Below are 27930 nucleotides of genomic sequence, written 5' to 3'. Positions count from 1 at the left end.
TACGGAGGATTTGGGCTCAAAGTCAACTGATGCAATAAAAGAACCAAAGTGAGAAAAAGACTAAAAACAGGAAGATTCGTTAAAAATAGTACATAAAATAAATTTACCAGTCCTTTCTCTTTGTTTCTCTTCCAGAACCTCTGCACAGCCAGCCAGACTTTCCCTCAATCATGACACTTGATAGAAAACTCTAGAACAATTGAAATAATCTGTTCAGAGGAAGCCAAGGTAGGACTCTAAAGTAAGCCTCAGAGCCAGAAGACCACAGTGATTAAATCTCTGGCTTTTTATGCAGGCATTCTAATTTGAATCCTAACATGGCCATTTACTAGCTTTGTAATCTTGAGAATATTGCTCAACTTGTCAGTGCCCAAACTTCATGTCTGTAAATGGATATAATAAGAGTATCTCAGGACTGTTGCAAGAATTAAATGAATATATACATATAGAAATAAAATATAGATATAGTTAGACAAAGGCACAGAGAGAGATGTAGTCCTAAGAATAGTTTCTGGCACAAATTTAACATTTTTTCCACCTTTCCTAGATCATTCCCACTGGCTTACAAACACTGACTTATGAATTCTCTAGTCCTAATGAAACAAATAAAAACAAAAACCTTTCTCAACCATACATCCCTCTCTAACTACATACCCATTTTCCAGTCTGCCTTAGAGCAAAATTTCACAGAATTGACAATACAGTAATGGTATACATTCCAAGACCCCCAGGGGATGTCTGAAGCTGTAGATAATACAGAAAAATAAAAACAGGAAATGTTTTTTCCTATATATATATGTGTATCATACATACTTATGATAAAGTTATTTTATAAATTAAGCACAGTACAAGATTAACAACAATCAAAAATAAAATAGAATTATGTCAATATGCCATAACACAAGTTTTCTAAATGTGGTCTTTCTCTCTCAAAATATCTTATTGTACTGTACTCACCCTTCTTGTGATGATGTGAAACAACAGAATGCCTATGTGATGAGATTACCGGAGGGGCATGGCATAGGTTTGTGAAGACTCCTGACCTGATGGTTGATTAGGAGGAGGAGCATCACTTTCGCCACTCCAGGTTAAGGAAGCTTCAGAATGGAAAACCACAGCTGAGGAGTGCTCTGACTCCCTCTTCACCACATTCCAATATAATTTTCGCCCCAACCTCTACATTTATACTTTCAGAATAATGTCTGAAGAAGATCGTAAAATAAGAATGACTTTTCATCATGAACAATCAACAGATCCTTTATTAAGTTGGTAAAACAAAAAAGAATAGAGATGTAATCATGTTCTCTTGTTAAGAAGATCACTAACAGAACTATTTAAAAAGATTTCCTCTGGCGCTTGCTTCCACAGCACATGTACTAAAAAACTGGAACGACATAGAGATCAGGAACATTCTCCCTCTCTTTCTGTCCCTCCCTCACCTACCCAGAGCTCTCTTTCATAAACAAATAAATAAATATTTTAAAATAGAATCAAAAGGTTTTCTCTGAGCCATGGTTTAGGGTTAAGACAAAAGAGTTTACTGATCTTTACTTTTCATCACACACATACTTCTGATGTATTCAATTAGTTACCATGTATAGATATGATGAGAGAAAGTAACTTTAAATATATAACAGCTATTCTTTAGCTATAGAAGCTTAGCATTTCCCCACAGGAACCTATGAGCTACCTTTCAAAAAACAGTCACTGGACCTTTTCATCTCTAAAAAATAAAGAATTCAGTTACAATTATTCAATTGTATTTTATTGAATAAATTTATCCTCCTCAATTTTATTCAAGGAAACACTATTTCTGAATATTTGGGGACCTAATTTTTGCACAAAGGCCCTGAACAAAACAACAACTTTGGCATTCTAAATGTATACAATTCCCAGTGACAGCTTATAATCGGTATGTTTTAAAAAGTCATTAAACTAATAATACGAAAACACACGAAACTTTGTAATAACAGTAATAACCAACATTAGCCAATGGATGCCATGTGGCAAGAACTGGATCGGAAAATGGCCTGAATGAGATATAGAACAGGCTGTCTGGTTTTACAACCAACCATGCTGCAGGTGAAGGAGAGCAAGTGAGAGCCCCACACTGCCTGTCTTGGTCAGGTGAAGTACAGGAAAGGATTGCTTAACTTATACATATGACCCAGGAACAGAGAGTTCCTGTAGCCCATGTACATGAGTGCTCACATACATGCACACACATGCACACCCTCCTAGAGATTTTTTATCTGAAAAGATCCCATGTCTTTTCAAGTTGAGACATAATCAAAAAAGGTCCAACACAGGATCTATGTCAAAAACTACTACTACATAGAAGGAAAGAAATAAGAATAAAAAAGCAAATGAAAATTTTCTGTGAAGAAGATGAAAATTGAGACAAAGAATTTTCCACTCAAAAAAATATATATTTATTTAAAAAGAATTCAAAGCAGAAGAAGCCCACCACAGCATGATAACAAAAAAAGATAATAGATGAGCTGAAAGGGAGAGTGAGCCTGTACATTAAAGTTAGAATTGATCACACCTAGATTTTTTTTTTCTACTTCCATCCTGAACACAGAGGACTCTGGGCAAGACTCCTGCTCTGTGGAACAGATTCCATAAAATGGCTTTCACTCACTCATTTTACTTGCTGTAAAATATAAAGAAATAAAATCATTGTCCTCATTTTGTAATCATATCACAAAAGCGTTGAGCCAGCAATTCACACAAACCTGTATTTTTCTTGTCTGCAAAACCGCTCATGAGAACATTTTTACCTTGTCTAGACAGCCTTAAACTGTATGATGATCAACACTGGGTTATTTTAACCTTGACTCTAATTTGGGAGACAGAAATCCATGAGGAGGGAGATTAGTTTCCAGTGCCCATTCCAACGAATTAGGTTACTTTCAAGTTTTGTAAAAATAGTATAGTGTATGCTCTTAGAGCAAAGTGGAACAATAAACAAAAGCTAGAGTTAACTCACACTGTGACATTCCTTTCACTTACTGGTTTCTCCTACTTGTCTGTTGGAATGCTTACTTTGAGAGGGGTGAGCCTCCAAATTGTCCTGGACACAAACAGAAAAAAGCCCCAGACCCCACTTCTGGAGTTTCTGGTCTAGAGGAGGGATGGCCATAACCATTCACCCATTCATTTTCAAACAGATACCTCCCAGTTCCCTCCCACAGAGAGTGCTGAGCTTGATCTGCAATATTTTGAGATTTAAGTTTCTGGTTTACAGTATTTCTAAATCCTATGGAAAACTGAAAGTGGACTGCAGCAATTTCTCTCTACTTTCTCTGGGGAAAAAGTGCTAAAACCAAAACATGAATATTGAAAGGAAAGAGATCTTAAACGTAAACACATTAGCCTAAATATGCAAAGGAAAAGACTCCTAGGTAAAACACTCATTTTAACTTGGGAGAAATTAACTTCTCTCCATAGCAGTATCTCTGTATCTTCTCAAAATTCTGGAAAACATTCACATGGAAATGCCATTCCCTGGCTTTTTGATGAAATAGGGATGGCTCTAACCCAGTCTCCTTACTCTCATGATGTCCCATCATCATCAGTCCCTATACTCCTCTGGTCAGCAAAAAATCAGAAAAGAGAATTGTAAAATTAAGTGCAAAATATAGGAAATTGTTTAGATATTTAATAATAGCAAAAGAGATATAAATCAAAATAAATGAGTTCTGCTAGACAGTGTACAAGCACATACTATTACCAATAAAAATACTATACTTTGTTTCTCCTACATTCCTCATTTATGTTAAACAGTAAAATGGTAATGACAGCAAATTTTATTGATAAGATATAAAGAAAAATATTTTCAGAATATAATAGAGATAGTGACATCTTAAGAAAGTTTACATTTTATAGGATAAGGGTAGATATGATAGATATTTGTCTAATGTTATATATTGCAATATGTACACCAGGGATAGATTATCTAGATTTTGCTCTGGATTTATTCCATGAATATCCACAACAGACAAGACCGAATGCCTGTGCAATTTAGGTACAAGAAAAATACAGATTAGATGGGGTACCTGGGTGATATGGCCATTGAGCATCTGCCTTTGGTTCAGGTCATGGTCCCGGGGTCCTGGGATCAAGTCTTGGGCCGTCTCCCCACAAGGAGCCTTCTCCCCACAAGAAGGCAGAGCCTTCTCCCTCTGCCTATGTCACTGCCTCTCTCTCTGTGTTTCTCATGAATAAATAAATGAAATATTTATTAAAAAAAAGAAGAATATAGATTAGAAATAACAATAGACAGAAGATAATTTACACATGTAAATTTCATTATATTCTTTTACTGTGTGTTTCTAATTATATAAACCAAAACAAAACAAAACAAAAAACTCACTTAGTTCTATCTAAAAAAGCATAGGCAATTGATAGTTCCCTGGGAGAAAGTGGAATATTACCCAGATTACCATTCCTTAAGTTCAACAACTATTTATTTAGTTGCAGTTTTGAAAAGTAGGATAAGAATCCATTAACTCATGTTCCTTCTGGGTAAAAACATCTGATAACTGCAGACAAGAAATGTTAATTTTCATGCTCTAAGCATAAAACAGTGCAAAGATACAGGCCCTATTTGGTTTTTAAATGCCATTTAAATGTGCCTTTGCATCTGAAATTTCTGCTTAAAATTTATATAACAATGTTCAATGATAAAGTAGTAAGGAATAACTTATTTTTCATGATCTAAGAAATAATGTCCCTAAAATGAAATTTTGGAACATTTAGGTACATGGAAACTTTGGGTACAGTGTTTTTTGGGAAAAAAGAAAAAGAAAAACTGATTGGTAGTTAAAGGTTTAAAAGGTTCTATTGAGCCAACTGTTTTTACTTGATATTGAATGAAATATCTGCCTAATAGCATATAACACATCAGTTCAATGATAGAAGTCTCATAAATTATTTTTCCTTTCCAAGTATGGGAATACAGGGGGTTCTATATCTGGTAATACTGTGTTTCATATGTTTCAATATTAAACAGATACACACCAACAGAATAATCTTTAGACCATAATATGAAGTGGACCACATTTATAGTTCTCTTTCTAGGTGTTTTAATGTACCTTCCCGTTTTCTTTTGGAAAATTCATTTCAGGAAAAGCTATGAGTACCTGTATGAAATCACTATTACTTTTTCCAGAGGAATGCCCATTTTTTGTTATTTCTACTTGAGGAATAAAGATTAACTGAACTTGAGTAAACAGAGGTATCAGGGTAGAGTGCAAAGAGCATGGGCTTTGGAATAAGACAATGTATGTTTGCACCCCTTCCTTAGCTATGATAACTGAAGTAAAGTATTTAATTCCTCTGAACCATGATTTCTTGGTATATGCCTAACACCTGATACCACTCTTTTAGGATCATAGGCAAGATTAATTCAGAAAGAAAGCACTTAGCACAGAGCCTAGCATGAGGCGGGGGGCAGCTGCCTAGCTACTTATAAATGTACGTGTGCATATATGTAATAAGAAATAGGATTCTGTCTCCCTTTCTTTCTCCTACTCTCTTCCTCCCTCTCCCTCTCTTACTTCTTTTCTGCAACAGGTAAAGCTATCTGATCCATAAAGTAAAAGGTATTGTGTGAAAGTGTCTCCTTTTTCCATTTAACTATAGGAAACCTATGGCTTTAAAACCCATGGCCTCCTGAACTAGCTCCTTTTATTTCTCCAGGAATGAAAACATGTTTGTTGCTGTTAACATCTGGTCTTTTTCAATGCCTCACCAAGTTCTATTGTGGTGGGGGCGGGGGGGGGGCTGTGGAGGAAGAAAAATTGAGCTTTGGCTAGGATGAGGTTAAGAAGGGGATGCTAAAAGGATACCAGGATTCAGACCCCTGGAATGAATGCCATTCCTAAAAGAATTGCAGAGGAAAATGGCTGATTGGAAAATTTTGCAGTGCAAGATTCGGGAGGGAGGAAGACTTCTTTAAGGGACACCATTTAATTACCTAGGACCCATAATGGTTCCAGGGAACTGATGCTGCTGGTCATTTCATGAATCATTTAAGTGAGAACACTTGGTAGTCACAGAGAGCTATTTCTGCCAACTCAGTTCATGAAAAGGGATATTTCCCTGACTTTATGCAGGAGTCTCTACTGCATCTTCCCATTAACCAGAATGATGAATATAAGACTTCCCATTTTGTATCATTCAGCTACTCAACGCAGACATCTCTCAGCAACATTTGAAAATTTAAAATATCAACAATAGAGATCACAAGACTCTCAACTAAGTTCAGAGGAGATACTCCTGAATCTACATTTTAGGATAGCACCAGGACACTGGAGAGAGAATATCCATTTTTAATGCATACTTTATAATAGCTAACATCTATTTAGCTCTATGTGCCACACACTGAGCTAATTAATTACACACACTGATTTTTCACAGTAACTCTGTGGGGTAGGCACTACATTCTTTTCCACTTTACAGATGACATAATAGAAGTCTAAAATATTTAGAAAACTGCAAGTACTTCTCACGTGTCAGAAGTGACCCCAATGCCCATGCATTCAAACCCTATAAATGGATTAAAAGAGACCACTACTATAAATGGATTAAAAAACCCAAGAGTAGAAAAAGGACTAAGATGGGAAAATGGAGAAGTGGGGCAGTGGTGCTTCCCTATCCTGAACTCAAGCCAGTTTGACAGTTGCTAACTAAGAAGGGAATTCTCTGTTAAGAGTGGATGATACAGATGAATGTAGCTCTCTTGTTAAAAAAGAAAGCACTGGACACATACACCTCAGGCAATATAGGTGTGAGTGTATTTCCCAAATGCATTGTTTTCATTTAGTTGCTTGGTAGGCAGTTCCTGCTTTAGCTTCTGTGTTCTCCAAACCACAGATACACATATGTAGATCTCCATGAGATTTTCATGCACTGTCTCTTCATGGACGTGAGACAAGAAAATAATCCTCCACCCCAAAACACATAAGCACACACACGTGCGCGCGCACGCACGCACACACACACACACACACACACACATTCTACCTTGGGGAACATGAAGGACACAGAGCACAGCAGCTCTGAAGAATCTATCTCCCACTGCCCAGCCTCTCCATCTTGAATCCCTTTATTGCTTTTGATGGATGAGGGACCAAGTTTCCAGCACCAGTTTCAGGGCATCTCCTTTGTAAGTCATGTCAGTAGTCTTTCTGACTTCATTTTATGTGTCGGAATAGACAGACTCTGTCCTCAGAGATGTGGCCAAACCTGAGATCATAAGAGAACTGTGTTAACATCAGTTGTTCCCCTCAAAAGAAAAGAAACTCTGAACTCTTTCTTTCGACAATAAACCCATCTTCTTATCTCTAAACTCTTCAGAAACTTCACTTTTTCATTGCTGGTTACACAACAGTAGATCTGTGATGAGGGTAATGACTCCCATTGTAAAGCTATGCAAATGAATTCCAAGTGTGCTGTCAGATGATGAAAGGAAAAATGATGACAATTTTATTCTACTTGTTCTTGAGTAAACATTGGTAAACTAATTACACGATACACCTCCACTGAATATCTATGAATGGAGCAAGGAGTCTCTGATTACCGATTTTGTCTTTATTTCTATTTGATAAATTACATTTAATTATACTGTAATTAGGTAACACCTTTAGCATTAAAAAAAAATAAGCCATGTAATAAGGTATAATTTCTGAGAACAGCATAAATTCTAAAGATCGTAAATAAAGAGACCACATGATAACTGTGAATTCATCAGAACAGTTTCGTTTATATATTTTTTTAAAAAGACTGCTTTGCATAATATGGAATTTTATTCAAAGTGTCAGTTCTAGAATTCCTTATGAAAAAGCAATTGAAGAAACCAGTCTTACATGCAAATGCATTTTATAAAAGATAAAATTTACCTAGCTACTAAATGAAGCCTTGGAAATTAAAAAAACTACCCACCAAATTCTCCTTTAATTGAAGCAACTACTAATTAAATCAAGTGCTTAACTAGTTAATCACAATTAAACAGTGGATTTCAAAGCCTCTTCCAGTTGACATTTACCAGAAATTATCTACTTCTCTCTCTCTTTAGTCCCCTCTCAACGCCCACTGCTTTCCTGCATTTCACATCCAAATCAGTAGGGTGAGATACCTGGAAATCATTTTCAGCAAAGTCCTTTTGACCAAGGATATTTCAGTATGACTTTCTGATCAAAATACAAGAAAATGACAGTGACCGCTTTCACAACTAATTTCCCTATTCTGTTACATAAAATGCTAACAGATGTCAGACATGGCTGTTGGCAATATCAGCGGTGACTCCAAATCTGGTAATTACCAAATTAGAGGCAAAGGGGCAGAGGAGGGAAGGGTATTGGTACCTTTCATCCAATTACTCATCTATAGTTTTCCTAGCTGATATATATATTTAGAAGAAAATATTTACCCCATGCCACAGTAACTTTTGGGGAACACTGAAGAATCTTTTAGAATACATCAGAAATTATATCTTCCTTGGCAAGTCTTGGCATGAAACTTCTAATATTGTTCTCTTTGATAACTTTTTGGTTATAGATTTCCCTTTCATACTAATGTTACAAAGCATCTATACTATATTTTCTTCCTTCAATATTATAATTCTAGGGTGATCAGAGTCTGTACTGAAAATAGCATTTAAAATCCATTTACCACCGCCATCTGGAATACTTGCCTCATTAACTGAAGATTTTGGATCATGGCCTCAATCTTCATTTCAACTCTTATGCTTGTCTTAGATGATTCCAAGTCAGAGTTGATGACCCAAAGGGCACACCAGTCTTTCATTACCACCTTGTGGTCTCTAAGACCACTACTTTATCTCATCTAACAACTCCTTTGGCCATATTCTGGACATTGCCATGTGCAAAACTTTCCCAGCTTTGGAATACTAAATCCAGATACCATCCTCCCTGAGAGCATCTTCCTCTCTTTCCATCTTGTTTCCTAAACCACTTCTGCTACATCTGTTTTCTTACCACACTGGGACCATTAATCCATCAACACCTCTACTTTATTCCTGGTATAGCAGCTCCACTTTTCATAATTTTTTCCTGCATAAAGAATGATGTGATGTGGCAGTCATTCCTATCAGACAAGACACAAGGTAAGGATTTCTAACTATTGAGAAAAGTAGCCAAGGAAAGAGAGAAAATGAGGAGAATAAGGACAAAAAGTAGAGTTAACTGTCCTTTTCCCCCAACCAACTGGTGTTGAATTCCTTTATCAACAGGCCACTTGAGAAAGAAGAAATGAAGGCAAGACACATTTAGATGATGAGAAATATTCATGAAAATAATTTGAACTTATTTAATGGAATAGTTGCTCCCAGAGACTATGTTTAATACAAGATTGAGTTAACTTCAATTGTCAAATTTGTTTTTCTACCCTCAGTTGAAATGGGAGGTCCACATCCAGATGAATTCAGAACTAAAAAATTCGGATAGATACTTTTGCACTAGAAATCATTGTGTGTAATTCCAATCTACCAATTAGTGCGTGTGACTGATTAGGTTACTCACCCTTTTGCTAATACTCTGAACATAATTTCCCTGTTGACCTTTGGTTATACCTCTCACAATATCCTAATCCAGGATGCATCTAGCCAACCATCTATCTCTCCTCTGTGCAAGCTGTGGAGCTAAGGGAAAAATTCATACACCCAAGGAGATTAAAACTATGAAAAACTAAATTGGGACTTCTATCCTGCCTAGAAATTCTGCTAGGTTTCTCTTGTAAACTCTCTCACCTCCTTGCCATTTCTTTTTCTCCCAAGAGATTATCTTGGAATCCCCATTTATCTATTTTTTCACAGAGAATGTAGAAGCCTTCAAAGATAACCAACCCAACTTTGCACCACCGTATCCATAAGCCTACCTAAAATGGCTCCCTTTCTTCCCACTTTCTCCCTCATTATGATACATGAGGTATTGTAGGAGGAGAGCATGCAGAGGATGTGACTGCTGTTTGACTATCAAGGTGGATCCAGGCAACTTGGAGGTTCCTTACCCCTTCCTCTGTTCTTGGGATGTACATTCTACATTCTGCCCACTGTTCTAACACTAGGAGCCATATCAAGGGTGCAACATCAAGAAGCAGTGTGTTACTGAGACCATGTCTACATGACTGAATCCCATTAAGGCCTCTACATAAACTTCTAAGATCCTGGTGGGCAGATGCAGAGATCTGCTTATCTGGCAGTTACTCCAGACAAACCTCCTATGTTAAGTTCCCTTGCATATTAAACTTACCAGTCTGGAGGGGTCTGTTTCTTTGTTCAGTCTCTCCTTGCCCTTTATGTACAGAGGACAGTTCTGAATTTCATCCAGGGAATTCCTTGATGTCAAACCTAGCTTTTTCTCTTCATGGGAAATCCTCTTTAAGGAGTTTTCTATTTTTAATAGTCTTCATCTTCAGTACTTTACTTTTTTTTTTTTTTCTGTCTTCTATCTACTCTAACCTGAAAATCTGTCTCATCACACAATTAGCAACCTTTCTGTGTTCTGAAAATTCAGAGACTAGGTCTAGGGCAACTGAGAAAAATATCAACTTCTATTTTGCTCTCATGCAGCTGTCATTCCAACCAGGGAAAACCCTACAGCTTGATGAGCATAGAAAGGAGAGGGAGGCCCAGTATATGTACATCTTCTACAGTGACAGCCTCTTCTCTCTTCATCCCTCCACTCTCCATGTCTCCAACTCCTCCTCATTCTCCAACTACCTTAAAACTTTCTTAGTGTGGTTAGAAGACCCTCCTTACTTCACTGTTTTCTCATTGTGTTGCAGGTCTTCTCATTTGCATATCTTAATGTGATAGAACAGTAGTCTCCACAGTTGACAAAGTTCCACCCTCAGACTTAGAAGGCCAAACTAATTTAGCTAGGCCTTTAACTATCTGAAAATGGAAACATTGCCTTAAAATCATGTTAGCTTGTAAATTTACCTAATCATAGATTAAATACAATTTGTTTAAGTCACACATTACAACCCACACACATTCCATCATAGGGATCACCTTTCATAAGGCCACAAACAACAACCATGTATCTAAGTCCAGAAGGAACTTTTAATATTATTATTATTATTATTATTATTATTAATTTCAATATTCCCCTGGCTATTCAGTGTCTTTTCTGATTCCACACAAATCTTAAGATGATTTGTTCCAACTTTCTGAAGAAAGTCCATGGTATTTTGACAGGGATTGCACTGAATGTGTAAATTGCCCTGGGTAGCATTGATATTTTCACAATATTAATTCTTCCAATCCATGAGCATGGAATATTTTTCCATCTCTTTGTGTCTTCCTCGATTTCTTTCAGAAGTGTTCTGTAGTTTTGAGGGTATAGATCCTTTAAATCTTTGGTTAGGTTTATTCCTAGGTATCTTATGCTTTTGGGTGCAATTGTAAATGGGATGGACTCCTTAATTTCTCTTTCTTCAGTCTCATTGTTAGTGTCTAGAAATGCCACTGATTTCTGGGCATTGATTTTGTATCCTGCCACACTGCCGAATTGCTGTATGAGTTCTAGCAATCTTGGGGTGGAGTCTTCTGGGTTTTCTATGTACAGTGTCATGTCATCTGCGAGGAGGGAGAGTTTGACTTCTTCTTTGTCAATTTGAATGCCTTTTATTTCTTTTTGTTGCCTGATTGCTGGGGCTAGGACTTCCAGTACTATGTTGAATAGCAGTTGAATAGCAGTGGTGAGAGTGGACATCCCTGTCGTATTCTTGATCTTAGGGGAAAGGCTCCCAGTGTTTCCCCATTGAGAGTGATCTTTGCTGTGGGCTTTTTGTAGATGGCTTTTAAGATGCTGAGAAATGTTCCCTCTATCCCTACACTCTGAAGAGTTTTGATCAGGAATGGATGCTGTATTTTGTCAAATGCTTTCTCTGCATCTATTGAGAGGATCCAATGGTTCTTGTTTTTTCTCTTGTTGATATGATCTATCACATTGATTGCTTTACGAGTGTTGAACCAGCCTTGCATCCCGGGGATATATCCCACTTGGTCATGGTGAATAATCTTCTTAATGTACTGTTGGATCCTATTGGCTAGTATTTTGTTGAGAATTTTTGCATCCATGTTCATCAGGGATATTGGCCTATAATTCTCCTTTTTGGTGGGGTCTTTGTCTGGTTTTGGAATTAAGGTGATGCTGGCCTCATAGAACGAATTTGGAAGTACTCCATCTCTTTCTATCTTTCCAAACAGCTTTAGGAGAATAGGTATGGTTTCTTCTTTAAACGTTTGATAGAATTCCCCTGGGAAGCCATCTGGCCCTGGACTTTTGTGTCTTGGGAGGCTTTTGAGCACTGCTTCAATTTCCTCCCTGGTTATTGGCCTGTTCAGGTTTTCTATTTCTTCCTGTTCCAGTTTTGGTAATTTGTGGTTTGCCCGAAATGCCTCCATTTCTTCTAGATTGCCTAATTTATTGAGGTATAGCTGTTCATAATAAGTGTTTAAAATCGTTTGTATTTCCTTGGTATTGGTAGTGATCTCTCCTCTTTCATTCATGATTTCATTAATTTGAGTCTTTTCTCTTTTCCTTTTAATAAGGCTGGCTAATGGTTTATCTATCTTATTAATTCTTTCAAAAAACCAACTCCTGGTTTTGTTGATCTGTTCTACAGTTCTGGTCTCTATTTCATTGAGTTCTGCTCAAATCTTTATTAACTCTCTTCTTCTGCTGGGTGTAGGTTTTATTTGCAGTTCTTTCTCCAGTTCGTTTAGGTGCAAGATTAACTTGTGTATTTGAGTCTTTTCCAGTCTTTTGAGGGATGCTTGTATTGCTATGTATTTCCCTCTCAGAACTGTTTTTGCTGTATCCCAAAGATTTTTAATGGCTATATTTTCATTCTCATTAGTTTCCATGAATCTTTTTAATTTTTCTCTAGTTTCCTGGCTGACCCTTTCATCTTTTAGCAGGATGGTCTTTAACCTCCATGTGTTTGAATTTCTTCCAAATTTCTTCTTGTGATTGAATTCAAGTTTCAAAGCATTGTGGTCTGAAAATATGCAGGGTACAATCCCAATCTTTTGGTACCAGTTGAGACCTGATTTTTGACCCAGTATGTGATCTATTCTGGAGAAAGTTCCATGTGCGCTTGAGAAGAATGTGTATTCAGTTGCATTTGGATGTAAAGTTCTGTAGATATCTGTGAAATCCATCTGGTCCAGTGTATCATTTAAAGTTCGTTTCTTTGGAGATGTGGTGTTTAGAATATCTGTAATTTGCAGAAAGCGCCATGTTTAAGTCTCCCAGTATAAGTGTATTATTATCTATGTCTTAACTTTGGTTATTAATTGATTGATATACTTGGCAGCTCCCACATTAGGGGCATATATATTCATGAGTGTTAGGTCCCCTTGTTGGATAGATCCTTTAAGTATGAGATAGTGTCCCTCTTCATCTCTTACTGCAGTCTTTGGGATAAACTTTAATTTATCTGATATAAGGATGGCTACCCCAGCTTTCTTTTGAGGACCATTTGAATGGTAAATTGTTCTCTAACCTTTCATTTTCAGGCTGGAGGTGTCCTTAAGTCTAAAATGAGTTTCTTGTAGACAGCAAATAGATGGGTCTTGCTTTTTTATCCAGTCTGAAACTCTGTGTCTTTTGATGTGATCATTTAGCCCATTCATGTTCAGAGTAACTATTGGAAGATATGAATTTAATGTCATTGTAATACCTATTCAGTCCCTGTTTTTGTGGATTATTTCTTTGGGCTTCCTCTTTCTTTTACAGAGTCCCTCTTAATATTTCTTGCAGAGCTGGTTTGGTGGTCACATATTCTTTCAGTTTCTGCCTATCAGGAAGCTCTTTATCTCTCCTTCTATTCTGAATGAGAGCCTTGCTGGATAAAGTATTCTTGGCTGCATTCTTTCATTTAGGACCCTGAATATATCCTGCCAGCCCTTTCTGGCCTGCCAGGTCTCTATGGAGAGGTCTGCTGTTAATCTAATATTTCTCCCCATATAAGTTAGAGATCTCTTGTCTCTCACTGCTTTAAGGATTTTCTTTATCTTTAGAATTTGCAAGTTTCACTATTAAATGTCGAGGTGTTGAATGGTTTTTTTATTGATTTTTTGGGGGGAACTCTCTATCTCCTGGATCCGAATGCCTGTTTCCCTCTCTAAATTAGGGAAATTCTCAGCTAGGATTTGTTCAAATATATGCTTTCTGGCCCTCTGTTCCTCTCGGCACCCTCTGGAACCCCAATTAAACAAGATTCTTCCTTCTGAGGCTGTCATTTATTTCCCTTAACCTTTCCTCATGGTCTTTTGTTTTTCTCTTTTTTCCTCAGCTTCTTTTCTTGCCATCAACTTGTCTTCTATGTTGTTCGCTCTTTCTTCCACCTCATTAACCCTCATCATTAGGACCTCCGGTTTGGATTGCATCTCATTTAATTGATTTTTAAGTTTAGCCCGATTAGATCTAAATTCTGCTGTCATGAAGTCTTTTGAATTCTTTGTGCTTTTTTCCAGTGCCACCAGTAGCTTTATAATTGTGCTTCTGAATTGGCTTTCTGACATCGAATTGTAATTCAAATTCTGTAACTCTGTGGCAGAGAGTAGTGTTTCTGATTCTTTCTTTTGTGGTGAGTTCTTCCTTCTACTCATTTTCTCAATGCAGAGTAGCTGCATGAGCAGGCTGAGTCAAGAATATCAACTATGACCTAAGTTTCACTCTTGCTAGAAGTGAAAACACTTCTCTCTGTAGTGTTCCAGCTGTTCTCTCATTAAATCTCAGGTTGAATTCATAGGTTTTCAGGATGCTTTGGAAGTTATCTAGGTAAGTTGTTGGGACCAGGTGATTTGAGGACCCCCAATCCTCTGCCATCTTGCCCTCCCATAGGCTTTAATTTTTATCTATGCATTGATCACTCCCAAATGTTTTATCTATAGTCCAAATAATTCTTCTGAGCTCAGATCCACATAGAAACATCTAAAGTTCATGATCAAACTCAACATCAAACTCATCATCCCCATATTTCTTCTTCAAAAGACTTCTCCATTATTCTTTAGTTTATAGCACTAGCCTTTACCTCATTATTAAGCCAACAATATGTGACATGCTGTTTCATAAAAACGTGTGTTGGGATGCCTGGGTGGCTCAGCAGTTCAGCATCTGCATTTGACTCAGGGCAGGATACCAGAGTCCTGGGATTGTGGCCCACATCAGGCTTCCTGCATTCCTTCTCCCTCTGCCTCTCTCTCTCTCTCTCTCTCTCTCTCTCTGTCTCTCATGAATAAATAAATAAAATCTTTATAAAAACTTAAAAAATAAAATAAATAAAAATGTGTGTATATGATAACACAAAATAGATTTTTTTAAAAATGTGTATTAGATTCAGAGAAATGTTTGAAAGCCAAATTTAACATATAAATTGCTTGGAAAATATCTGACACACAGTAGCTATTATAACATGTTTTAAAATTATTACTATTGTCTTTAACCCATCATTCTCCTTCACCTGCCTCTCCATAACCAATCCATCACCAAATTCTCTTGTTTTTATTCTCCAAATATATCTTTATCTCATCTACTTCCCTCCAATCATTCTGCGCTGATCTAACTAAATTTATCTTTCACCCAGTCTACTCTAACAGCTCCTTCCTAAATGTCTTCAGATATCCACTCTTGCCCTTCTTCAGATTTTCCCTATCTCACCTTCAGGTTGACTTCTTCATAAGGCCAACCTGATCAAGTCAACACCATTCACTCCTCAAACAGCATCCTTCAAAATATTATTAATATGGTCTACATAGCTTCAAGTCATATGCATATAGATTCACTCATATCACCCTTGTGCTCTACCAATATATTCCAGTTTCACTGTCTCTTCTCTCAAGTTTCCTGAACTCACCAAACTCCTTTCCAATTCTGGGTGAGATTCCATACCTTCTGTTTTCTCTGCTCAGAACACAATTATACACTGCCTTCCATCTCCTACTTTTTGTTAGCTACCTTCCCCTTACTTTTTTTTTTTTTTTTTTTTTGGTCCACATTTATAGTGTAAAGTTATATTCTCCAGAAGCTTTATCTGATACCTTCCAATCAGTAATTTCCAAACTATAAATTATGGCCCATACTGTGCTATGAAATCAATTCAGTGTGTCTATAACCATTGTATTTTTTTTAAGTGGTAGACTATTTTGTCAGGGCATAAATTGGGATGGGATGGGATGGGATGGGATGAGATGGGATGGGATATAAAATGCATTCCATATAATTAAGATAAAGTACTATTTTATAAATTTGTGTGTATGTGTTTGTTGGTGATGTAAGTATAGTTTTCTTACAGTGAGTCACATTCAAACATAAGTTTGAAAGCACAAACGTGTAAACTATTGTTCTAACATGAATATATTGTTGTAACACCAACATTTTTTTTAGTAAATTTATTTTCTTTTAGTAAAATGAACACACTCAGACTATCACCTGTATATCTGCAATGTAAGTATTGTCTTAGATAAGATTTAGGCAATAAAGTAAGCTAAGAATTAACCTCCATTAAAAAATGTGTCAAAATATATTACATAAATAAACGTAAATAATGTGTCAAAACCTCCATTAAATAATCAATTATCTTCTAATTTTAGTATATGTGCTACCAAAGTGAGCACTAATCAATTATGTAAAGTTGAGCTGCATCACTGAGGGTTTCTTTTCCAGCATCTATCAGGAAGCTGTAAAATGAGAAACATAATGATGGATCTTTTGCTACAGGTGCTGCTACCGCTGCTAATTTCAGGTTCAGCAGCCGCTATAAACACAGGCCTAGCAGGCAGACATAGCTGTGTTCTAATACCTTCTCTCTTGGAGACCAGTTTAAAAAGTTTTGTAGAAAAAAGTTCTCCTTACATAGTTCCTGGAAGTTTCTTGTTTTTCCTCATATAACTGTTGGAGATGACATTCCCTGACTTACTGGGTTATAAATATGAAATGGCATAACGTACATCTAGAAGAGTTTCTATCAAGCGGAAGGCATTTGATAAATGTCCCATTCTTCTTCTCTATTCCTTTTCCTTCTCCAATCCACAGATACAGTTCCTTTTCTAAGAAAAATAAGAACTCTGAGACTCTTGGCTCTGTATCCTGAGAAAGGCTTTTCTACCACCTATGATCTTATTTCATACTTATTTTGTAATGTAATTATAATTGAATTATGTTCAAGTATACTACAAGCCACACTAATGGTTTCATGGAGTGTTTATTTTTTTTCATCTTATACATGTTTTCTTCTATTGTCCTACTCATAGCTGAGCAGGCCACCTGTTTGGACCAGTCTCTCTCAGTAATTCCAGGATTCACATTCAAATATTCCAAATCAGGTTTGGAAATCTTCTGTATAAATGGGATTGTTTACTATCTGATATAGGTATGCTGTCAGTTCTTAAAAGATTATGTCCACAGGTTGAGCGAAAATAAAGTATGTCTCAAAAGGAAGATTCTATTATGGCTGCACCAAAATACGCTTTATGAAATAATTGAAATGGATATCATGATTTGATTGACCTAACAAAAATGTATTATTTTCCTCCACTTCAGTCCAAGACTACAGAGTCTATAACATTTCTTAGAATGTCCATAAAATTCTATACAGGTGATCTATTAAGGAAATGGGATGGGAAGAAGCAGTTAGGGACTTAACAACTCAGTGGATGTTGTAAGACAAGAAGTATTTCCAATATTAATAAAAGTCTTATTATTAAAATATAGATAACTGTGGTTAGCAATTTAGGGGACAGGGTTGTTATAGTTTGATTTTCTTCTGTACATCTGAAACCATTGATTTCACATGTCCCTGGATGTGGAAGAGAGCTAGAAGAAATGAACAAAGGGGAATTAGCCACACTAACTACAAAATATCCCCAGAAATTCATATTAAAGCATCAAGCATCTATACTAATTCTTTAAAGATTTTTTTTCTTGCCTTTTAAGTGAAACTCTTTTCATCTAGACTTGTCTCTGTTTCTGGATGTCAAAAAGTAAAAGAAAATTGAGCATAATGGTTTTAAGAGATATAGCTTTGAAAGCAGCATCACCTTTTGAGCAATCTAGTCCTCAATTTATAACAACCCTGATTTCTAAATGTGCTTATTTCATAACATGTTGAAACATTTCTAAAACCTGGTAACAATATTTATCTGAGTATATTCTTTATTTTAGAAAGTGTTAGGCAGTTTGATCTTGAACAAGGTTACATATTTTAAAAGCTGCTGCATAGAGAATACATGAGAAGCATAATCACAATTTTCTTTATGTTAGAAATATTTGTAAATAACTTATGCTTTATAATATATTTTTACTTTATAATTATTTTCTGTTATTGATCACTGGCAAATTCATGTCTGAAATCCTTTATACATGAAGAATATAAAGATATATTCCTTGGATGATTTTCCCAAGAGTTAAAATAAATCTCGGGCTCAGTTATTTAAGACTATAATAACTAAGCAGGTGTCTGTTCTGTGCACTGAATACAAAATTCAAGTGTATATAAACTGAAAGTTTGGTATGAATTGGAAAGAAAATTACAGTATTTTTTAGTTAATTTCTTAAATGGCTGTCACTATACAATTCCATCTGGCTAAAAAAAAAAAAAAAAAAATTCCATCTGGCTTATCTACCTTATATACTTTATTTCAATTAAGTTCTCCAAGTTCTGTTATCTAATAGTAGAAATCAGAGGCACCAGAACAATAATTCTAGATGAAAATTTGACAAAATTCTCTTTTGTAAAAATGTTGAATTTTAATATATATTTTTCTGTTTGTATTTCATACCAACAACTGAGCATTCACTGGAAAATCTCTTAATTTGTGAAAGACTGTATCCAACCACAAAGAAATATACTGGTTTTGTTAAGTTTTGAATTAAATTTTCCCAATGAAAAACTAAACTAATAAAATATATTTTTTAAATGATCTGTGCCACAACTCATTTGAGGAATAGAAATCAGATCTCTGAAATATATACTTTAAAAATTATGTTTGAAAACAAATGATTAGACAATGTATTTTTGTTTCCTGGCCATCTAATAGATAATTTCAGTTTTTTACCTCTTGGTCTATTTGCAGTGCATTATCTTTAACCAAAACCAAAATTCTCACCTACTCCTTATTTATGTTGATTATTAAGAAGGAGAGTAAAATGAGAGAAAGAAGAACTAACACCATTGGAATTTATAGCTAGGAGGTAGGTTCTAGCATTATGTATATCAGAAAATAAAAATTAATCAAGTAATATGTAATACTAAATAGTAGTTTTAAAAAGTCATTTGCAATGAATTAGACTTTCACACTAGATTCTAAAATGTAGTCTCTTTGTCAACGTCATTCCCATTACTGGTGACATATTTTGGTGTTGTGCTAGAATCATGTAGTATAAATCATTTGCATTTCTTGTCCTCAGTGGCTTTGAAATGTGTATGTTTTAAACTAATTATATTTCAATTAATTTTGATTTGCAGCTTCTTTTCAATCATAATGAATTTAGAAAATTAATTAACAAGATGACAATAGACAAGAATGGAATTAGGTGAAAGACCCATATCTAAAGCCACATAAGAAATAAAATGTCAGCTGTCATTTTAATTTATTGTCCCTTATCACTTAACTATCAAAAGATACAGTTCTGACATTTGGAAGAAAGACGATGTGCATAATAAATGTCAAGGCTTTTTCGTCTCCCTCCAAATACAACTTTATTTTCAAAAAGCATAACAACACAAACGCAGGTGTCATGTAATTTGTTCTTCTTTTCACACTATAAGCTTTGCCTAGAAACATGCATCAGCCAAACTTGATATCTGTTGCCTAGCAACAACTGACAATTGTATGACTTAGATGACCTGGATATATTTCTGATTGTTAACCCTTACACAACTGAGTTAATTAAGCACTTAGAAACTCATAGTGTTCCAAGGTAAATAATATTGAAGTGGAATTTAATTTTAACCTTCAACAATTTAATTAGGTTGATTTTGTTATTAAATGAATTTAGAATTGGAATAAACATGATAAAGAGTTTTTAAAACAGCAAAAAAATTATGGAAGAAACAGAATAATGGCTTGAATCTTCTCATCTATTAGACTTAAGAATAAAAAATACACTGTGTAATTCTTATAAATGAAGCCTCATTTTCTACCATTATCATCCACTCTATATATATGATCATTCTTTCAAAATTTCAATGTCACAAAAAAATTCTGAAAAATAAGATCACCGACATTAGCTCAGTTTTGTCAATGACAGACTTCTCCAGTGCTTAAAACAAAAATCATAAAGTTAAAGAGATATTAATCTGCCAAGCATTCAGGCAAACATATTAATCTCTAATGTAAATATAGAACAATAAAATTAATGAGTACATCTGTTAAAAATAGTTACACTTCTAAAAATACACTTACTGGCTATATTATGTAAGCACTCGCAGATGAAAGATAAAAAGATAAAGAAGAGAGAGACTAAAAGTTTTTGCAAAACAGTGACATTTAAATAAATACAATCCTGCAGCTTCTGGAGGCTAAAAAGTAATCAAATGCTTTGCTGAACTCTCTGCCACTGTAATCTTTAAAATGTTAATTTCCACTAGGAACCGAGTGTTCAAAGTTCTTCTGAAAAATTCAAAGTAATTATAAATAGAATAATTTTCATCACATTGGTCAAACTACTATTAAATTTTATATGAGTTGGAATCAGAAAAAAAATGGTGTCTGTGTGTCTGTGAACGTACAGTAATTAAGAACAAAGCTAACTGGTACTCATATATTTAAATTTTTAAATTATTTACATTTATCATTAAGAATCTTCCTATTATAATTAAATAAATTTATTATAAAAATCAATTTATAAAATCCTGAGTGAAAAAGCAGACTCATTTGTAAATGGGTTCATATCATAGTATTGAAAGATGACCTCTACTAACTGCAGAGAAAAGCTTTGATTCACCCAAGATAAAATACAGTTCATTGTAAATGCTTATTTAAACATATCAAATATCAGTTTAGAACCAATGGAATCTATTTGTATCATTCAGTTAATTTATAAAGTAATAAATATAATTCAATTTATGGTTTTTAATTCAATGAAATATCTCAGTAGGGCTCTTTCACCAAAATTTATGTTTTTTTTTAATTTTAATTTTAATTTTTATTTTTTTTCCAAAATTTAAATTGTAGAATTTGGAAGGTGATGAGAGAAAATTAAGATAACCCAATGTTATAAAGACTTGCTTCAAATTGAAAAAGAAAAGATGATAATGAAGAGAAAAATCAGAATCAAGACAAAGTGCTAGTTGTTATCTTTATTACAGAAAGAAAAAAAGAATATTCTCGAAAATAGATAGGGAGACTAAGGCAATAACAATGAGGAAAAAGACACCAGTGATGGAATGAGAGGATGATTACTATGGAAGTAAATCTGAGAAGAGAAAGGAAGGGAAATCTTCCCAAATACAAGTGGAAGAACATCATCTTGTATTAGGAATAAGGAGTGAAAATTAACTTAGGAACACAATTTATATATTGAGCTGAACAGTGGGGAGAGAAGTATAGAAATGTAAGGTAAGCTTCATCTTTGCTTTTTCCCTTTACCTGAATGTAGCCAGGTGGGTCTTTCTGGATCTCAACGATGAATGAAAGACGAACAACCTTCCCATTATAAATTCTCCAGTACAGTCTGACCAAAGTCTGTTCAGGGAGGAATTTGCAGTAGCAATGGCCTTGTTCCAGCTCTGCCCAGGGTACAAATGCCCACCTGTGGGGATGGTGAGGACGTCAATATAAATGCGAAGGAGCCAAGAGTAGCTGGAGCAAGCATCTTTTCACACCTGGTAGAAAGGCCTTTAAATTGTCCCTACCATGCTTCTCTAAACACTATACTCTCTGTGCATGTGCAAATGTAGAGGACACAGAACAATAGAACACTGACCCTGTAGGACAAGAAGGGGAAAGAAGTGAACTTTTAATGGACTCAGACTTTATTTTGTCTTAAAATCAAACAGTTATGACCACTGAATTTTGATATCGGATAAACCCAGATGCCAGTGTAGTCTCTGCAACCCCACAGCTTATCTGGTGTAACCTTGAGCAGTTATTGAATCTTTAAGAAATGAGACTTTCCTTGTCAACTGAGAACACCAATACTTTATTAAAATGAAATGTAATGATGTATGTAAAACACTTAAGATAATGCTTGGCATATATTAAGTTATTAAAAATGAAGGGGAAAAGTGTATGACTGGGGACTGCAGGATGGGAAAACATTTTGCACTTATAAACACATTTGCACATATTCTGATGCTCTGCAAATAAGAAATACAAGAGACTTTCGTTTTGCCCCTATTTTGTACTCAATTTGAGTGTATCAGCTCAGTTTAGTCTTTAAAATCTTTCTGAAGCAAATACCATTACTGTCACTTCCTAAATGAGAAGCCTCTTGTTGGGGTGGGCAATTAGCGAGGGTCTAACAGGACACTCAGAGGCCAGCAAAGAGGAAGTCATGGCCAGGGGTTCAGTAAGTCAGAGGCCTGTCCTGACAGCAGTCCACAAGAAGCTGGATTAGACCAGACAGGCCCAAGATGGCAGGTGCCACGACAGGAACCCCCTGATGAATCAAAAAGAAAAAGTATGAAATTCTGCATCCTTGCCCCAATCCCAATAACATTCTGTCCCCTAGTTAAGGGCTGTCAATAAGAGATAAAAACCCAACCCCCAGGGCACGCAACTCTCTGCTCACTCTTGAGCTCTCCCATTCTCCAATCTTTAGAGTGCACTTTCCCTTTCAGAAACTTTCCTGCTGGGACACCTGGGTGGCTCAGGGTTAAGCATCTGCCTTCAGCTCAGGGTGTGATCCTGGAGTCCCAGGAAGGAGTCCGAGTCCTGCATGGAGCCTGCTTCTCCCTCTGCCTCTCTCTCTCTCTGTGTCTCATGAATAAATAACTAGAATCTTAAAAAAAAAAAAAAAAAAAAAACTTTGCTGCTTTTGTCACGCATCCACTGTGATGTCCTTGAATTATTTCTTGTGACAAGACCAAGAACCTTAGGCTACACCTTTGGGAGGTACTGGGTTGAAGCTCCAGAGGCTGGGGTCTCCCTAGTTCATCTGACAATACTGTGTCTAAAATAATTTTTGTAACTTATCAAAGTTGACTCATTTAGCAATTATTATAACTTATTTTGTGTCCAGTATTTTTCTAGATACTCAATATACAGAAGCCAATAACTAAGAATAAAGGCAACCAGCACCAGTCTAACCTGGACTTTGTTTTATTCCAAAGCCTCTGCTCCTTTCCTATGCTACTTTCTAATTTGAAACAGCTAAATTGAATGCCCTTTTCCCTGGTGGTAAGGAACAAAGAGAATTCTAACAAGGTAGCCACAATTTTAATCAGCATAAAATATCTAAACCACAGATTTAGTGGGTTTAGTATATAAATCCCAGAGGAAAGTTAATGAAACCAGAATATTGAATGTTGTTACATATATATTCAGTCATAATTGGCCAGGAGTAAATGTTAGTTTTATATAAGTGAACAGGCAAAAATAATTATATTGTTTTACTGTTAGTAAGAATTCAAGTTAAAGGTTAATAGAATCGCTCATACATTCCACGAACACCTCCGAAGTACCAAAGTGTAATTCCTAACTCCTAAAGCGGGAATTACAGAGGTAAGGATGCACAGGATTAGGAGTCTTGTGTGAGACATAAGTAAGCAGGCAGTGATGATATGTGGTAGGTGCTAGGATGGAGAAAGACAGTGAGTTATGGAGAGAGTAAAGATGCAATCTCATCAGGATTTGTGAGATTTGGGGGTTGGGTGTGCAATTTTTCTTGAAAAGGGGATATCTAAAATGAGACCAGAAGGGTGATGATTAATTTTGTCAACCTGCTTGGGTCACAAAGTGCTCAAATATTTTATTAGACATTATTCTGGATGTGTCTCTGAGGCTATCTCTGAATGAGATTAACATTTGAATTCGAGACTGAATAAAGCCTATTGCTCTTCTTAATCTGAGTGTGCCTCATCCAATCCATTGGAGCCCTCAAGAGATGAAACAGGCAGAGTAAAGGAAAATTCATTCATTCTTTCTGCCTGTCTTTGAGCTGGGACATTGGTTTTCTTCTGCTTCATTTGGACTTGGACTCAGATTGGAATTTATACCATATTTATTCTATTGATTCTGTTTCTCTAAAGAACCCTAACTAATACAAAGGTAGAATAATAAAGATGGAGTAGAGAAAGACATGTGTCAGGCAAAGAATCAGGCTGGGTAAAATCTCTGAAACAGGATAGTGAATGAACTATTCCAGGAATTGGGAGTGGTTCAGTGGAACTGCAGCAGGGAATCCTGGGAGGAAGACTCAAGATGTGAGGCTAGAGTAGACAATTGGAACCAGATCATAAAGGAAACTGTGACCCAGGTTAAGGAGTTTAAACTTTAATTCTAGGGCACAAGGAAGCCATTCACACGTTTTAGGCACAAGGGTGACACGATAGAAATATCTGTGCCCGCATTTGTATTGATGCAAGAATCAGGCTAACAAAATAGGATGTTGTTGCCATAAATGGGGTAGATGATACTGATAGCCTAAAAGGTGGTAGGGCTACAGAGATGGAGAGAAAGGACTGTATTCAGTTAAAGAGGTAAAACTGAGAAGATGCAGTGATTGACTGGCTATGGGTCTGTTTATGGAGAAGGAAGCATTTGGATGATATCCAGTTTTTTTCAGAAAGTATGTAACTATATGGGTGGTGATGCCTTTCATTAAGATTTGTGTGGAGGGGGATCCCTGGGTGGCGCAGCGGTTTGGCGCCTGCCTTTGGCCCAGGGCGCGATCCTGGAGATCCGGGATCGAGTCCCACATCAGGCTCCTGGTGCATGGAGCCTGCTTCTCCCTCTGCCTATGTCTCTGCCTCTCTCTCTCTCTCTCTCTCTCTCTCTCTCTCTGTGACTATCATAAATAAATACAAATTAAAAAAAATTTAAAAAAAATATTTGTGTGGAGGAAAGTTAATGAGTTCAGCTCTTCATAACTGTTGTTTAAAGGTCTGTAGCAAGGAACAATAGGCAGTTTAGAACGCAGACCATGGTATTCAGGAAAAAGACCTATATTGGTAGCACAGATCCAGAAGTCTTTGGAATCATTTGCAAATTTGTAATTATAGCTCTTGGACGGAATGAGATCCTTTCAAGTGAGAATACTTACATGGCATGCGTATATAGTAAACTGAATGAATATTAAAAATATGTAGAAGGATCAATAAGGCACTTTGTATATCTACTTTCCATTTTTAATACAACATTTCTGGTTAAAGAGTGGATTTTATGTAGACTGGAATCAAATGCTGAAAGTCATTCTGTGACAAAAGCTTATATAGAAAAAAAACTTGGGAAGGGAAAAGCCAGCATGGATCAAAAGATATAAAAAGATGTAACTAATATTACCTAGAGCGGATATTCAAGAATATACTGATATCAAATAAGATGTATTTTCTGTTAACTTCATATAACTTAATGAACACACAAGTGGCCATGATTTATCCTTTTTCTTCAAAATGTATTTGAACAATATATCTAGCTACCTGCAGTGAAACATGACTACATATTTTATCTCAAGGTGAAATGTGAAGTTCCCATTTCAAAAAACTTCATCATTTATGAAATAAAATTGTATCTTGATGGTAATCACACAGCAGATTTCATGCATCATGTTACATTCAATTACTGTTAAATTGGTCAAACACCAGTATGTACTATTAATACGATGGATCAGTCAAAAGGCCAAATAGTGAGTCTAAAAATATCAATATCATAACAATTCATTATTGAGTGCACATAGCTCTTCAAAAATTGTATTTTTTTAAAAGATTTTATGTATTCATGAGAAGAGAGAGAGACGCAGAGACACAGGCAGAGCGAGAAGCAGGCTCTCCACGAGGAGCCTGATTAGGGACTCAATCCCGGACCCCGGGATCACGCCATGAGCCAAAGGCAGACACTCAACCGCTGAGCCACCCAGGCATCCCCAAAATTGTATTTCTTAAATACTATCTAAATAAAGCTAATATAGCTTCATTTTTTCCATTCCAACTTTCTCTTATTATTTAATGCTGTGACTCACTTACCTTTTTTCCCCTCTCCTTTCAAGTTTAGGACCCTAGCCTCTTGAGAACTATAACAAAGAAGTCAATTCCTAAACAAGAACATTTTCAGCATATATTCAGAGGAGAACAATAAATACATTTAAGCATAAACTACTTCACAGGAAATGGAGTAAGGAAAAGTTGAGATGGAAATATAAGGGTAATAATTTTAATACTAATACTTGTTGAATGATGTTATATGACGGGCATTTTCCCAAATACTTTACTTGTTAATTAAATCCAAAAATATGAATATTAAAATGGTTCAGAAGAAATGGTGGCCAGAAATAAAGAGACAGAAAATAATATTTCTTGAATACCAACAAGAAAGTGTACCAGATCTTTGTATATATTAATAAATTTACTCCTCTCAACAAGCTTACCAAGTAAAAGTAGAATTCAAAGATGGATCTATTTGGCCACCAAATCCTCATGCTTTCCTCTGGCTGCTGCTTTTACGCATGTTCTGTAGCTTCCTGGGGAGGGAGAGACCCCTGGTCCTAAGGCAGCTCTAAACCCTGCTGCTGGGGAAACTAACAAAAGACAAAAAAAGACTTTGGAATTAAAAAGGAAAGATTGATTTAAAACAAAATACAGCAAAAGATGTCAGAATTGATGACTTACTAAATAAAGGAAAACAAAAAGGAACCTTGTCAATGATACAGTCAGTGGATACCCAAATTAAGAATCAATGATGAATTTTCAGTAGTGAAAATTGAGGTGCTGCTGTTTTGAACAAGAGTAAATGTATTCATATAACTTGAGACAATAGAAGGTCATCTTTTTTGATAAACAAAGGTCTATGGAAGACACATTGCTAGCTAGCCTCTTTCTAAAACAGTAAAATATTATTAATATTACAAAATACTGGCCCTTTCAACAAAATCTTCCATATATATTTTAAATAAGCCGGTAGTAGTTTAAAATATAATATGCAAATATGGTGACTTTTAGTTGCATTTAAAGAGTAAATTTTTAGAGAACTTGGCCTAAAATAAGAAAAAGTATTAGAGAAAGGCCAGGTTTTGTCTTACACACATACAGAAAAAAAGAAAAAAAAAAAAAAAAAACCACATAGGTGTAATTCCAGGACTCAGAGGAAAGACCAAATCAGAAGGTCATTAAGAGCTAACTTCTGCTGTTCCATAGATCAAGAATTTTATCCTGAGATCCATTATATTGTGGAAGAAACTTTTAAGAGAAGACATAATTCTAATTATTATTACTGGATTTTAAAAATATGTCCTTGGAAAAAATATGTCCCATGAAATAAAAGTAGAGGTCAAAACCTCTCCCATGACAGATGTATATGGAAAAATGGTATTGAACATCCAGGGCTAGGAAGAGAGAGAATCAGTATTTCCCATTAGTGGCAGGTATAGAGTCTGTAATTTTTCTCATGGTATATTATTGAAAGGATAATATGGGGGAGGTCACCTGCGTTGCTCAGTTGGTTAGGCATCTGACTCTTGGTTTCAGCGTAGGTCTTGAGCTTAGGGTCGTGAGTCCAAGTCCCACACTGGACTCCATGCTGGATATGGAGTCTACTTTAAAAAAATAAATAAATAAAAGAGATATATGGGAAAACACTGAGTCATTATGCTTTCATTGCAGGTGAAAATAAAATTGCAACCCTAAACTACTTATCTCTCATCCTAGTTAAAATAGGATTGCCCCTGGAGTTTCATTTTAAAGGACTAGAAGTTGACAGATCAGAGGACAAGTTGAGAAATTCTTCTTGACTCT

General features: G+C 35.8%; 2 long non-coding RNA genes across 4 annotated transcripts in view; one reads left to right on the top strand and one right to left on the bottom strand.

Moving 5' to 3' along the window:
* LOC118352797 (uncharacterized) overlaps positions 1 to 27930 on the top strand; it is a 56691-nt gene that overhangs the window by 3047 nt on the left and 25714 nt on the right. The window contains exon 2 of the long non-coding RNA XR_004810547.2: positions 136 to 228. This is a non-coding gene — a long non-coding RNA (uncharacterized LOC118352797). The remainder of the gene's footprint in view (positions 1 to 135; positions 229 to 27930) is intronic.
* LOC112650808 (uncharacterized) lies at positions 108 to 27847 on the bottom strand. 3 transcript variants are annotated; one of them, XR_007406963.1, is made up of 7 exons: positions 27622 to 27847; positions 26568 to 26717; positions 21632 to 21969; positions 7033 to 7254; positions 4062 to 4219; positions 958 to 1097; positions 108 to 190 (listed from the first exon to the last, which is right to left on the bottom strand). It is a non-coding gene; the product is annotated as an uncharacterized LOC112650808 (long non-coding RNA). The 3 variants fall into 3 exon arrangements; XR_003130466.2 differs by having other exon boundaries at positions 114 to 1097; positions 27622 to 27846; XR_007406962.1 differs by having other exon boundaries at positions 114 to 1097; positions 4062 to 4211; positions 27622 to 27846.

The sequence above is a fragment of the Canis lupus genome, chromosome 29 (assembly GCF_003254725.2).
Source record: "Canis lupus dingo isolate Sandy chromosome 29, ASM325472v2, whole genome shotgun sequence".
Lineage (NCBI taxonomy): Eukaryota > Metazoa > Chordata > Mammalia > Carnivora > Canidae > Canis > Canis lupus.
Note: the sequence above shows the minus strand (reverse complement) of the source record. Positions and strands in the feature narration are given on the sequence as shown.